Source organism: Helianthus annuus, chromosome 17 (assembly GCF_002127325.2).
Source record: "Helianthus annuus cultivar XRQ/B chromosome 17, HanXRQr2.0-SUNRISE, whole genome shotgun sequence".
Lineage (NCBI taxonomy): Eukaryota > Viridiplantae > Streptophyta > Magnoliopsida > Asterales > Asteraceae > Helianthus > Helianthus annuus.
Window position 1 is genome coordinate 161,700,972 of NC_035449.2, and position 14,429 is coordinate 161,715,400.

Below are 14,429 nucleotides of genomic sequence, written 5' to 3' on the forward strand. Positions count from 1 at the left end.
CTTACGGTTCTTACGGTTAGCATTGTTTGTACAGGATCTCAACCCCCTCATTCTTTGACATTTAACATCTAATTGCAAGTTTGCATATATCAATATTGCCTATTGAGGTAGTAAAGATATTTGATGTGAAGACTAACAAACATCAAAGATGCTTCGAAAACATCAAAAACAATATATGGACCCAAGTATAGAATCATAATCATTGGTACTTAACTAATATAACTCATTACATTTGTGAATTAGACCTGTAAAACTTGATGTAACTTCATAATTTATAATACATCCAAACTTATAAAAATTCAAATTGGAAAGTTTCATGCACCCTTGTACGGGTAGACACATCGTTATAACAGTTAGACTGTTATGTACAATGTGTTGGTGCATAATGTCTATAGCCTACGTCTACAGTCTAGGTCATGTTGATAGCTTGTAATAGGGGTCTAAATGTCAAAAATGTAAGTTTATGTGTGTTTGTAAGTGATTTCGCACGAAATGACATGTTGTCATTTCGTACGAAATCAACATTGGTCATTTCGTACGAAATGACATGTTGTCATTTCGTGCGAAATAGTCTGCCTATAAATAGGGGACTTGTGTTTCTCATTTGGTACGAAATCGGTTGGTGTGTAACGAAGTGCTGCCCAATTTTCACCGTGTAATCAAGTTGAATATCAATGAGAAACGTGTTTTAAGTATAATTCTCTATTTCTACACCTTTCTATCACTGATTCTAGGTTGTTTGACTGTTTCCGCCTTTCAAACAGCTTTGTGTTGACTCTGAACGACTCATATATGTCGCAAAACGATCCTACAAGTGGTATCAGAGCTCAGGATGAGTCAATTCACTTGAATCCGTGCTTAGAATTCTGTTTTTCTACACATTCTTGGACTTCTGGACAAATTCATGGACAAAATGGACTGATCTTTTGATATAACGTGTAAAATATAGTTTTAACAAACCCTTGAAAGAATCAGACCTAAATTCAGTCTAAAAGTGACAAAAATGGGCCAAAAACTTGATTTCGTTTGAATGAGCCATCATTTCGTTTGAAAATCTGAGTTCATTTCGCACGAAATGACTCATTTCGTTTGAAATTGTCTTTCCGTTTGGCTATTTCGCACGAAAACAAGTTTTGTGTAGATTTCGTGACATGCCCAGGATCATAGCCACCAATCATATTGAACAACGTATTTATGTAAATAAAACCAATCACAATACAATTGGTGTCAAAACATAGTTTGAGTTTACAGCGGAAGCAAAACATAAGTTTAATATAAGTTTTCCCACAACGACCACGCCTCCCAGTGCAAGCTCCTTCAGCTAGGGACCAAACGACCTGCAAGGCATGTAACAACGAGTCAACAACAAAGTTGAGTGAATTCACAGTTGGTTTACTGGCTTACTAGCCCGTATCGCGGTCTCCCAGACATGTGTGCGAAGGTTAGTATCCGTATCGCGTCGCGGCCCTACAGGCATGTGTGCGAAGATCAGTGGAGTGGCATCCTACCTCTGGAGGATAGCTGTGCCTTGTAGAAAGTTTGTGAACTCACCTTTGCTTTTGCTTTGCTTGGTTTGCTTATCTTCTTTGATTGTAAGGGTATGGGATAGAGTTTAGCCTACTGATAAGCCTAATAACCTAATTTAAACAATGATGCACATGAACTGGGTTAGTAACTAATACAGCAGTTACGACAATTCACGAGATTAAACCCTCACAACGATTAACAAAGTGCAATACTTAACAATTCAGCGGATTCACAACGAATAACAGAGCATGGCCCGAAATTGGATAATACTCAAATATTCAAGTCGAAATCACGACGAATAACAAAGTATAAACTCAATTTGAGCAGCACTTAATCATACGTTGGATAGTTTCAATCGATCGGACGTTGAATCGTAATAGCGATCGAATTAATACCCTGAATCGTAGCAGCGTTTCGGGATTGGTGTGTGTTTTGGAGTAATCAGACAATAACTCAACGTACAGAGAGAATTTGTACGTTGTTCCAACTCCCAAATTCAAGTCCCAAAGCCCTCTATTTATACTGAAAAACTGACTCCCTCGCGTGTCGCGACAGGGAGATGTGCATATGTCGCGTGGCGCGACGGGTTACTTTTTAGGGTAGGGTAGGTTCGTGTCCAACATAGCCTTGGTGAGTCATAATTCGACGAAATTCTCATCCTACAGCAAATTATAAGGATAATCGTTGGCTAGGATTTACACCTCTTGAGTTTTAGGGGCCCTGATCCTGATTCTGATTGTTCTGAAAATTTTAGGGTTTATGCAGAATTACTTGGGTTTCTTAATTAGGGTTTCCTTAATAGATAATTAACATCCTAAGTGTTGATTTTAGTGAGAGTTGTTACATTCTCCCCACCTTATTTAAATCTCGTCCTTGAGATTTATTGGAATAAGTTAGGATATTTTCGCTTTATTTCTGCTTCGAGTTCCTAAGTATATCTCGGTCCTTTCTTCGAAACCTATTTGACTTTGACCAGTACTAATCTTTTGTGCTTGAGAAACTTAACCTTTCCGTCTTCTATATAAAGTGGTTTCTCAACTAATCTTTAAATTTTTCATTCACTTATATGTCTTGAAGAGGTACTACCAACTATTCGTCAGATAGATATTTCTTAAAGTTGGATACATGAAATACTTAGGGAGGACTTAACCTTAGCCATAACACTTAAAATGAATATTATAGAACACAGTAAAGTATTGAGTCTTGCACTTGGAGTGAAGCATCGTTGTGGATTATTGTACAGGTTATAGTCCGGTTTTATCAAAAAGCTTTTCCTTTTTTTAAAACCAAGTTCACTATAACCAATGGCTCTGATACCACTCTGTCACACCCCTCCAAAACCCCACCCCGCCTTGGAGGCGTGACATGCCCAGGATCATAACCACCAATCATATTGAACAACGTATTTATGTAAATAAAACCAATCACAATACAATTGGTGTCAAAACATACTTTGAGTTTACAGCGGAAGCAAAACATAAGTTTAATATAAGTTTTCCCACAACGACCACGCCTCCCAGTGCAAGCTCCTTAAGCTAGGGACCTAACGACCTGCAAGGCATGTAATAACGAGTCAACAACAAAGTTGAGTGAATTCACAGTTGGTTTACTGGCTTACTAGCCCGTATCGCGGTCTCCCAGACATGTGTGCGAAGGTTAGTATCCGTATCGCGTCGCGGCCCTACAGGCATGTGTGCGAAGATTAGTGGAGTGGCATCCTACCTCTGGAGGATGGCCGTGCCTTGTAGAAAGTTTGTGAACTCACCTTTGCTTTTGCTTTGCTTGGTTTGCTTATCTTCTTTGATTGTAAGGGTATGGGATAGAGTTTAGCCTACTGATAAGCCTAATAACCTAATTTAAGCAATGATGCACACGAACTGGGGTAGCAACTAATACAGCAGTTACGACAATTCACGAGATTAAACCCTCACAACGATTAACAAAGTGCAATAACAATTCAGCGGATTCACAACGAATAACAGAGCATAGTCCGAAATTGGATAATACTCAAATATTCAAGTTGAAATCACGACGAATAACAAAGTATAAACTCAATTTGAGCAGCACTTAATCATACGTTGGATAGTTTCAATCGATCGGACGTTGAATCGTAATAGCGATCGAATTAATACCCTGAATCGTAGCAGCGTTTCGAGATTGGTGTGTGTTTTGGAGTAATCAGACAATAACTCAACGTATAGATAGAATTTGTACGTCGTTCCAACTCCCAAATTCAAGTCCCAAAGCCCTCTATTTATACTGAAAAATTGACTCCCTCGCGTGTCGCGACAGGGAGATGTGCATATGTCGCGTGGCGCGACGGGTTACTTTTTAGGGTAGGGTAGGTTCGTGTCCAACATAGCCTTGGTGAGTCATAATTCGACGAAATTCTCATCCTACAACAAATTATAAGGATAATCGTTGGCTAGGGTTTACCCCTCTTGAGTTTTAGGGGCCCTGATCCTGATTCTGATTGTTCTGAAAATTTTAGGGTTTATGCAGAATTACTTGGGTTTCTTAATTAGGGTTTCCTTAATAGATAATTAACATCCTAAGTATTGATTTTAGTGAGAGTTGTTACATAAATGGTCGTCTAAGTGGCGAGTGATTGAGAAAGAGGAAGCGTTGAAGGCTGAGAAGGAAAGAAAAGCTTGTGAAGATAAAGATAACATGCTAAGGCATACAGTTGTACAAAGAATGGCTGCTGAAGAAAAGAAAAAGGTTGAAGAGAATGAGAAGCTTAGGAAGTTGCTGATGAAGAAGCCTAAGCCAAGAGAAGAAAAGTTTAAGTCGCTGTGAAGAAAGCCTTGAAGACCTGACTGAAGACTCCGACAATATCCAATGGGGAGTTTGTTGGTGCATAATGTCTATAGCCTACGTCTACAGTCTAGGTCATGTTGATAGCTTGTAATAGGGGTCTAAATGTCAAAAATGTAAGTTTATGTGTGTTTGTAAGTGATTTCACACGAAATGACATGTTTTCATTTCGTACGAAATCAACATTGGTCATTTCGTACGAAATGACATGTTGTCATTTCGTGCGAAATAGTCTGCCTATAAATAGGGGACTTGTGTTTCTCATTTGGTACGAAATCAGTTGGTGTGTAACAAAGTGCTGCCCAATTTTCACCGTGTAATCAAGTTGAATATCAATGAGAAACGTGTTTTAAGTATAATTCTCTGTTTCTACACCTTTCTATCACTGATTCTAGATTGTTTCCGCCTTTCAAAAAACAACTTTGTGTTAACTCTGAACGACTCATATAGGTCGCAAAACGATCCTACACAATGTCAGGCACACCTAACGCTGAATCACACATTTTAAAATATGTACATTTTAATAGATATAGCAAAATCGTTATAAGTTAAAATATTAGGAATCTTATGGTATAATTAATTCATAATTTATATGCACTCCTAAGTATCAAAGCATTACACCCCTTATTTGGATTTTTCTGAGCTATATTTAGTTAAACATAACCGGATTAGTGTCATAATTTATAACAAAATATTGTAGAGGTTGATAAAGTTTTTGTTGACTAGCCAATATGTGGTGGAGCACCTAACAAACAAGTCATCAAGTCATGACACGAGAACGCTAAGGAAAGTGTTACTATATTTTTTGATAAAATATACATATATTATTATATATATCAAAAGACATCGTATGATTGCGCCAGTGGCTTTTCATCTTTTAGCTTTTGGCCACAGTTGTTTTCTCATTTTACAACTTCACACAACAGCATCATAATGAGTAGGCATAAATCATCTTTCCCCCATCATCCACTTTTCTCTTTCATTTTTCTTTCTCTAGAAATTACACCATCAAATGCAATACTCTAAGAAACTGAATCGGAAAAGTTGAAAGATCGTAGAACGAAAAGCGGCAGCGAATGGTGGTGCAACCTTTTTTGAGTTCCGGGCCACCATCACCACAACCAGCCCATAACGTTGTACCACCTCCAGTCCGGCCGACCATCGACGATGGAACCACCACCACTACAGCCGCTCCACCATCTACTTTCCCTCTCTTCGGCTTCCGAGCTAAACATATGAAGTCATCGGAACCATAACCGTGGTGGTTCTGCACTCGAATCTCCTTCTTCGTTCCCGATCTAGGACATGCAACAAATATTCTCAGGCAGGGAAGAAAGCTACAACCACATATTAAATAAAGAAATCAACAACCCGTTCAGATTACAAAACCCAAAACCGAAATTAAAATAAGTGGACCAAAACCTTTAGGATTACATGTTCATAAAAGAGAAAGGGAGACAAACAGAGCTTTGATTTTTATCTTTGAATGATGTAGAACCTATTGTGGTAGTGGTAGGTGATGGTGGTGGAGAGAGGGCAACTTTAAAGAGAGAATATAATAAATGAATTTTTGTACCCTAACACTGTGTTCCAGAGTTTACTAACAGAAGGAAAGGAAAGGAAACAAAGAGAAAGTAAAAATATTTTGTGTTCCAGAGTTTCATTTAAGGAAGGAAAAGAAAGGAAAATAAAACATGTCGTGTTCCCGAGTTTCATTTAAGGAAGGAAAAGAAAGAAAGTGACAGGAAAACTAGGCTAAATTCTTTATTTTTCTTTCCTTCCGATTTTGGAGGAAACGGTGGGAAAGACATCTTTTTTTCCTTTCTCGTCCTTTCCTTTCTCACTTTTGCTTTCTTTTCTTATCCCTTATTAAATTAACTCGGGAACAGAGCGTAAAAGATTATGAGATTTGTTCGGTTTGATAATTTTGTGGTTTCATAAATTAAAACTAAATTATTACAAAATAAAATAAATTTCGCATTATTTTTGTTCTTTTAAAGAAAAATGTTACTTCTTTTACACCGATCTTTATTTCCTTTACTAAAGTTAGACTATGAAATCCCTCAATTAAGAGACATGTGTTTTTACTTTTTACCATGTGAAAGATAAATTTATGAACATACTTATGTCATGAACTGATATACCTATTTTTGTATATTATGCTAACAGACCATATATCTGAAGTTCCATGTTTGATAAAAAACATACAAAAGAATTTTTACTTTTAAGATGTTTGAAAATAATATTTTTAATTATAATTCCCGCTGCTATTAAACTTTGATTGTTCATAACATGAATCCCAATATGTTATTGATGAACCGAACCGACACTGACATCAGTACCGGTAAATGTATCATCGGCACTAGCATCTGTTTTTACGTTACTTGACAGATGTTAAAAATGTGTCGTCACTCTTTTAGACCTAGCACGACTTTTTTTTCCTTTCGGCCAATATATCGAGTGTTAGTACCGTACCAAAATCATAACGAACCGAATCGATACTTACCGAATTTCCGCGCATCGCGCGGAGGAATACCCCTAGTTAACAACAAATACAATATGATCTTTAATATTCCTTGGTCAGACATATTAAAAGACAACTATTTGACGATCCGTAGTGGTATAATTTTGGGCGTTTTTTCCCCTAAACACGCCCAATCATGCTCCACCTTCACCCCCACCCCCACTGGCGTTTTCTAGCGTTTTTTTTTTCAAAAAAAGCCCCCTGGCATTTTTTAAACCACGCCAAACATCCAATTGTTTGGCCAATCACATGCATTCTTTCCTATGCTTGCCCAATACCATTTTTTGGATGTTTTTTTATTTAATTGTTTTACACCCCTTTTTAATATAATGCCCACATCTCCACTACACCCATTTAAAAAAAAATGCCCAATAATGCCCCTTGCTGACTGTACTACCACATGGCGGAAAACGCCTAAGGATAGGGCCTTTATTCACCCAAACCACTACACATGGTCTTATTGTTTTTTTTCTTACTATTATAAGGTCCACTTAAGTTATACATTAGAGTAAAATGCCCGCATAGTCCCTGTGATTTGGTGAAATTTCACCTTTAGTCCCCAACTTTTGGAAATTACACCCGTGCTCCTCATGGTTTGTCAAGTTGTTACTCGGATAATCCCTAGAGTGGATGGCTGTTAGTTTTCACCGTTAAGTCCATGTAAAATTACTAACATACCCTTACTCAAAATTTTAACTGAACAGTACAAGATTCAAACTTGTGACTACTTGTTACCAAACAAAGAGGCTTACCGCTTACCACTACACCAACTTGACTATTGATGCTATGGTGTCCACCTAATTAATTTTATGGGATCCTTCAGAATTTTAACATACCGGATATACTATTTTTTTTAAAAACATTGGGGTCCGTGAACCCCGACCCACTCTATGTGGGTCCGCCCCTGGGTGTGTAAAATTACTAGTGTATTATATTTTGTTATTTGTTTTTTTTAAAAACAACAACTTCCAGATTTTCTTTGAATAAATAAATCACAATCTGCATATGGTAGAATCAGGAGCGGACCTAGTAATGGGGTGGGTGGGCTGGCGGGCGCACTCCTTGAAAAAAAAGTTTAGTGTATTTTTATAGGGCAAAATCTCGTCCGCGCCCCTTGAAAATCTAGTTAAACCCCTCATCCGTACACCTTGAAAATATATCTTGGGTCCGCCACCGGCTAGAATTCGAACTTTCAATCTTTTGGTTGTGAAGCACGCTACCTAACCACGATGACATCCCCTTGGGTATGTTATGAATATGTTAGATTGCATTTTAAAAGATCTAGTTAAGTTCTGTTATATATGTGTTTGATGAGACTATTTATATTTTGTACATATGGTTGAAAGATATGTTGGAGTGGGAAAACTGGAAGAAGTGCAACTGTTCTACTACTTTGTTGAATCTCAAAGAAACCCACACAAAGATCCATTGCTTCTTTATCTCACTGGAGGTCCGGGAACCTCTGCAATTCTTCCTTTCTTCTATCAGATAGGTAACGAATTAACCTGTCTCTTTTTTTGTAATATTTATCAACTAAACTAATATACAAGTCCGTAAACAGAAAACGTGTGTATAGTGTAACTGCATGACGTATTAAATATAGGGTAAAGTTCTTGTACAAATAATCTTAACATACTAAACATACAAATTGAAGGAAAACCTAAAAAAGACAAAGTGACATTTTTGTAATTATCAATAACTATCAAAGTTACTCTACAAATATACCTAAAAAAACCTAACCACTCCCCCCACCCCCAAAAAAAACCTAAACCCCCGCCCACCCCCCAAAAACCTAAAAAAAACCTACCCCCCCCCCTCCCCCCCACCCCCAAAAACCTAACCCCCCGCCCCACCCCCCCAAAAACCTAAAAAAAAACCTAACCCCTCCCCCCACCCAAGCTAAAATGCTAAAAACTAAACCCCCCAAAAAACCTAAAAAAATCTAAAAAAATAAAAAAAAACACACAAATTATTTTATTTTATTTTTTTAACATTTTTATTAAAAAATCGCTACTTTTAGTAGCAGCAAAAAAAAAATTTTTTTTTTTTTTTTTTTTTTTTTTGCTAACGAAATGTAGCGATTTTTTAATAAAAAATGTTAAAAAAAAATTTGTGTTTTTTTAGGTATTTTTGGTTGTAACTTTGATAGTTGGTGGTAATTACAAAAATGTCACCTTGTCTTTTTGGGTTTTCCTTTAATTTGTATGTTTAGTATGTTAAGATTATTTGTATTTGATCTTTTGCCATTAAATATATTGAAACTAAAAAAGTCTAAATAAAAATTTTGACCGATTACTGGATATTTATTTGATGGATTACATTTAAAAGAAACAATTTGCTGTAATAAAGTAAAAAAAAGAATATATATATATATATATATATATATATATATATATATATATATATATATATATATGTATAGGCCGGTTATTGTACAAATTGCCTTAATGTACTGTCCATACGAAATTCAATATCAACATGCGATTTTTTTTAACATGCAACTTTGGATTTTTTGAACATGCGAAATTTTTTTTAACATGCGAATTTTTTTAACATGCGATTTCTGGTTTTTACCACATGTGAGATTTCATTTCTAGGGTTATAACTTGCGAACTTGAGATTGCGTACGTTCGTACGTTAAGGTAAATGTACAATACACTTTCAATATATATATATAGGAGAACTCGAAAAAAAATTGAAATAATAATTAGTATTACACATGTGCAACACTACGAAAAACCACCCCCTAAAAACCTAAACCCCCCATCCCACCCCCCAAAAACCCGAAACTTAAACCTCCCAAAAACCTACCCTCCCCCCCCCCCCAAAAAAAAAAAAAAAAAAACACATGTGAGCGTTGTATTTCCTTTTTTATATTGTTTAAATATGGGCTTTAAAGGGGCGTTGTATCATACCGTGCAAGCTAACGATAAAACTTCTCGCTTATGTGACGCATACGTATCGCTAACGTGACGTGATAAAGCCCCTATGAGCTTTATAGCACACTCACTACCCTAATAGGAAAAAAAGTGCATGTAGTGGGCATGTTGTCACTATACAAACGATGCTTTAGTGCATCGATTATGAGACTTTAGTTTAATTACAAATGAATATACTACTTCTAAGTTGTTACTTGGCTTATTCATTGGTAAATACACTACATAGATTTCAAGCATAATGTGTAATTTGTATTCTCTGTAAGAACACAAAAAATGATAGTAGTTTAGTGTGTATATTGGTGTACACGTACTACTTGAGACAATTAAAAATGATAGTAGTTTAATATGAATGATTCGGTTCGGTTAATTTTAGTTAAACGAGAGTACACAAAAATTCGATAACCGGTTTTGGTTAATTCAGATTTTGGTTAATTGGTTTTCAGTTAATTCAGTTTTTTGTTGATTTTAGTTCGGTTTCGTCTGTTTTCGGTTTAGTATCGCTTAACCATTCAGTTATTGTTCATTCTTAGACACTGTCAATGACGTAACATATCAGTTTTTTTTTAATTAAAAACTATAGCAATACCATACTCAAATTAAAGAGAATAAAATTTTTATGGTGTAATTTAAAAAAAATATTAACGTACAAAAATATTATGACGGTTTAAAAATTGTTGTGGTAGTTAGTTTTTTTAGATAAAATGTAACTACCAACTAATTATCTATAATTTTGTTAAAGATGAGAGAATTAAAGTGTAATTAAAATGGGGAAATTAAAATAAAATTAGTGTTTGAAAGACTACACCCTCATTTTTTAGGTTGTAACATATGGATTAAAACAAAAACAAAAAAGTTCTTAACTTTTAGGTATCCTAAAATGGTTGTGTCTTATGCATTATATATAGTATAGATATAGATAAACCAAAAATGTTAATTAAAAAAATACAGATATTAACTCTGATTGCCCTTGTAACGTTTCTACCATGTCACCGAAACCTTAACAGCCATCGGCGCCGTCGGCTATCACCAATAACACCACCATTGGATCCAAGTCTTCAAAACCCTAGCGATGTCGTCGGCTATCACCAATGTTATCGTGGTCGTCAACTATCACCAATAACACCATCGTCGGATCCAAATCTTCGAAACCTTAGCTCCGTCGTGGAGGTGTGTGATGGTGGCGGACGTGGGTGACGGCAGATGGCGGTGGTAGGCAGTAATAGGTGGTGGCTGTTTACTTGTGGTGGGAAATCTCAGGGACATAAATGTGAAAAAAAACCTATTTGGACTGAAGTGCCAATATGACATTTCTGGTCAAACCAGATAGACTAAAATGACAATTTACTATGTATTCACTTTTAAATACACTATTTGCAAATGTTGATCATAGTTTAAGGTCGCCTACAGGCTACAAGTACACTACTTTGGTCTCTTATTTTAAGATATTCATGGGTGAATACACTATATATCTAGATAGATAATAGTTTAGCGTATTCTTAGGTGAGAGAAAAGTCTATCCAGAAGTCCTATTTCACACAAATTTTTTTCCTTCTACCTTGGTTTTGGTCCAAAATTTTAAATTGTTTTCTTCCAACTTCCATCATTTTTTATTTATTCATTTCCAAGTCGTTGTAGAGGAAAATAATCCACAAAGTCCACCATGCGGTTTGGCAAAGCGGACCGACATGGAAACGGACCTCCTTGTTGGAGGAGTGGTCCGGAGGTGGGTGGTTTGCTTGAGCAGACGACCTCATGTGGCAATTGTAGGGACTATGTACCCACTACTAAATCTTTTTTTAGTGTAAAAAGTAGGGTGTGAGGTGGAGGTTTAGAGTGGTTTATTGTTGGAGGAAAAAGTGAGGGTTTGAAATGGTGGTTGTTTGAAATGATGTGACATGCAGATTAGGTAGTCTCTAGTTTGGACCAACCAATATTATTGTTGTAGATGCTCTAAGTATAGACCCGTGAGGATAGAACATAACAATTGGAGAGGATAGTCAATTTTACTTATGATATGTTCAAACACCCTTTAATCGGAGACATAAATTTAAGTTGGAACACAAAGGGTTCTTATTATTAAAATTATCTCTCAAATATTAGTTTATTCACTATATTATAAAATATTACTGGTATATAATATAACATTTATGATTTTTAAAATATTACTGGTATATAATATAACATTTATGATTTTTTAGTATATTATATTGATCTAATCATGTTTATACGATTAAAAATTTAAATCTAATCAATTCTAAAGTTGACTAAAACTCAATATGATGGTGTGCGCAGCACCAAAATGGACAGTGGGATTTATGATTTTGATGAAACACAGGTTAACACCCAGGTTAATCTGTGGGGTTAATTCTTCTGTGGGTTCAATCTCTTTCCTTGCTCGTGATATAGCTCGGATCCTGTAAAATTGTAACACCGTTAGTCTCGTTAAGAGGGGGAGATGGGAGTTTTCCCTCTTAACCAGGCTCCGGCGTGAGAATAAGTACTGTTCTGAGAGAATAAAACAGTGTGTGTATAGAGTGAGTGAGGAGAGTAAAGATCCTGAACCTGAATGATGAAGGGTCCTATTTATAGCCGGAGGGTGAAGAAGGGAGGAGCAGCTGTGCCAGTTGTGGATGCGCGCCAGCTGTCCGACCAAGGGGAATATCCTCTTGGTCTGCTCTGTCACGGCTGGTGTAGTGGTACACGTGGCGCGCTTACATTTGTCCATGCTGGAAACCTTGTACTAGTGTTGTCAGCTCGGCCCCCTGATTTGTCGCAGGCCTATGTGGCGTTCTGCGAGTGGTGACACGTGTTGTCCTTTTTGTCGGGTAGAGCATCTTTGGTGCCACCTGCAGATCTTCCAGAAGTTTCTAGAGGCTTCTGGATTGCTTTGCTGATGTGGTCGCCATGTATGCTCAAAAAGTGGTGTGGTCCATGCCAGGGAATTGCTTTCCAGAAGTTTCTAGAGGCTTCTGGATTGCTTTGCTGTGTTTCATCATTGGCGCCATCCGCTTTTTGCAAAACCAATCTCATCTCTTTTCTTTTTGAAAAACACTCGTCAGAAATGGCTGAACAAAATCCTTCACACCCAGTCGATGGAGAAGTTTCTTCCTTTGAACTCGTTTCGGACACAGCACACGTCCAAAGGGGTCAACTGAACGAAACCATCAAAGAGGGGCAAATGAACAATGACTCAAACCACAACTGGACCCACTTTCCAAGCCCCAACCAGGATCATCACTCAAACCACAAATGGAGCCACCTTCCAAACTCCATCAGGGGTGTTACACCAAACACCTCCACCAATGCAGACACCAAGCCATGGAGCCGGCCCCTCAGCTCCATCGGAACAAGCACAACTCAATTTTTCTGCACTTTTAGGGCTACCCGAAGGAAAAACTATGGCTTCCTGGTATGCCGAACAAATGGCGTCCATAAACCTCGTTTATACGCAGCTCAGCGCACAACAAGCTTTGCTCCAAGCACAAGCTAACCAGTCAGCATTTGTAACCCCACAACCAAGGTCTCTGAGTACACATACAACTCAGCAGACTAACAAGTGGAACTTGCTTCCGGAGAAAGGACCTGTGCAAAATGTCAGAAGACCGAGCGCGCATGACACACGCGACACTTATGGTGAAACAGAAAGCAATTTTGTACAACACTCTAACTTGCAAAGAAGGCCGATCCAAGCTCGTTTGGGCGCGCGCAACATGAATACAGAATGGGATGAAGAAGAAGACGACCCAACATACAAAGGGGAGAGCACAGTATTCAGCAGACTCCATCCAGAGCATGAAGCATACAAGCCGTCCAAGCGCGCAGGGTATAACCTAAAAGCAAAACATGATTACACCTTGAGCTATCGTCCAGATGACATGGCTGAAAATTCAAAATTCATCAGAGAGATCGCTACAGCCGCCATTAACAAAACGAAATTACCACATAACGTGGGTAAATACAACGGGTTGACATACCCAGATGATCACCTCCAAGTTTTTAATGGCGCAGGAGCAACAGGTGAATGGAACTTGCCAACCTGGTGCCACCTGTTCGCTCAAACATTCGTCGGCGCAGCGCGCATATGGTTCGACAGCCTGCCGGCGGGAAAAATCAAGTCATGGATTGACTTCCGAGAGAAGTTCCTCGCACACTTCTCTCAGCAGCGAAGACAAACCAGAGATCCCGGTGATTGTTTAAACATATGGCGGAAAGATCATGAAAGTGTAGAAGAGTTCATCACAAGATATAACAAAGAGTGTTTATAAATTGGAGACGTAGGCGAAAAGATGATGTGCGCACATTTCATAAGGGACCGTCAGAGTCCAGGAAAAGCAAGCAAAGAGGGAGTGACACGTCAGAAGAGAGAGAAGACGTCACCTCTTTTTTCGGGAAGCATGGATAACAGGGCCTGACGACGTGACAGAAAGTAACTGAAAAGGCGCCTGTTCACCTCCGATAAGACAGGGACATCAGACAGTCACATCAAAATCTTCCCCAAGTCCACAAAACTTCCATCAGAAGGAAACAATAGAGGCCAAAACCCATGCGTCATGCGTCCATTTGGCTCACTTTTTACAAAGGGCCAAAACCCATGCGCCATGCGTCCATTTGGTTCCCTTTTT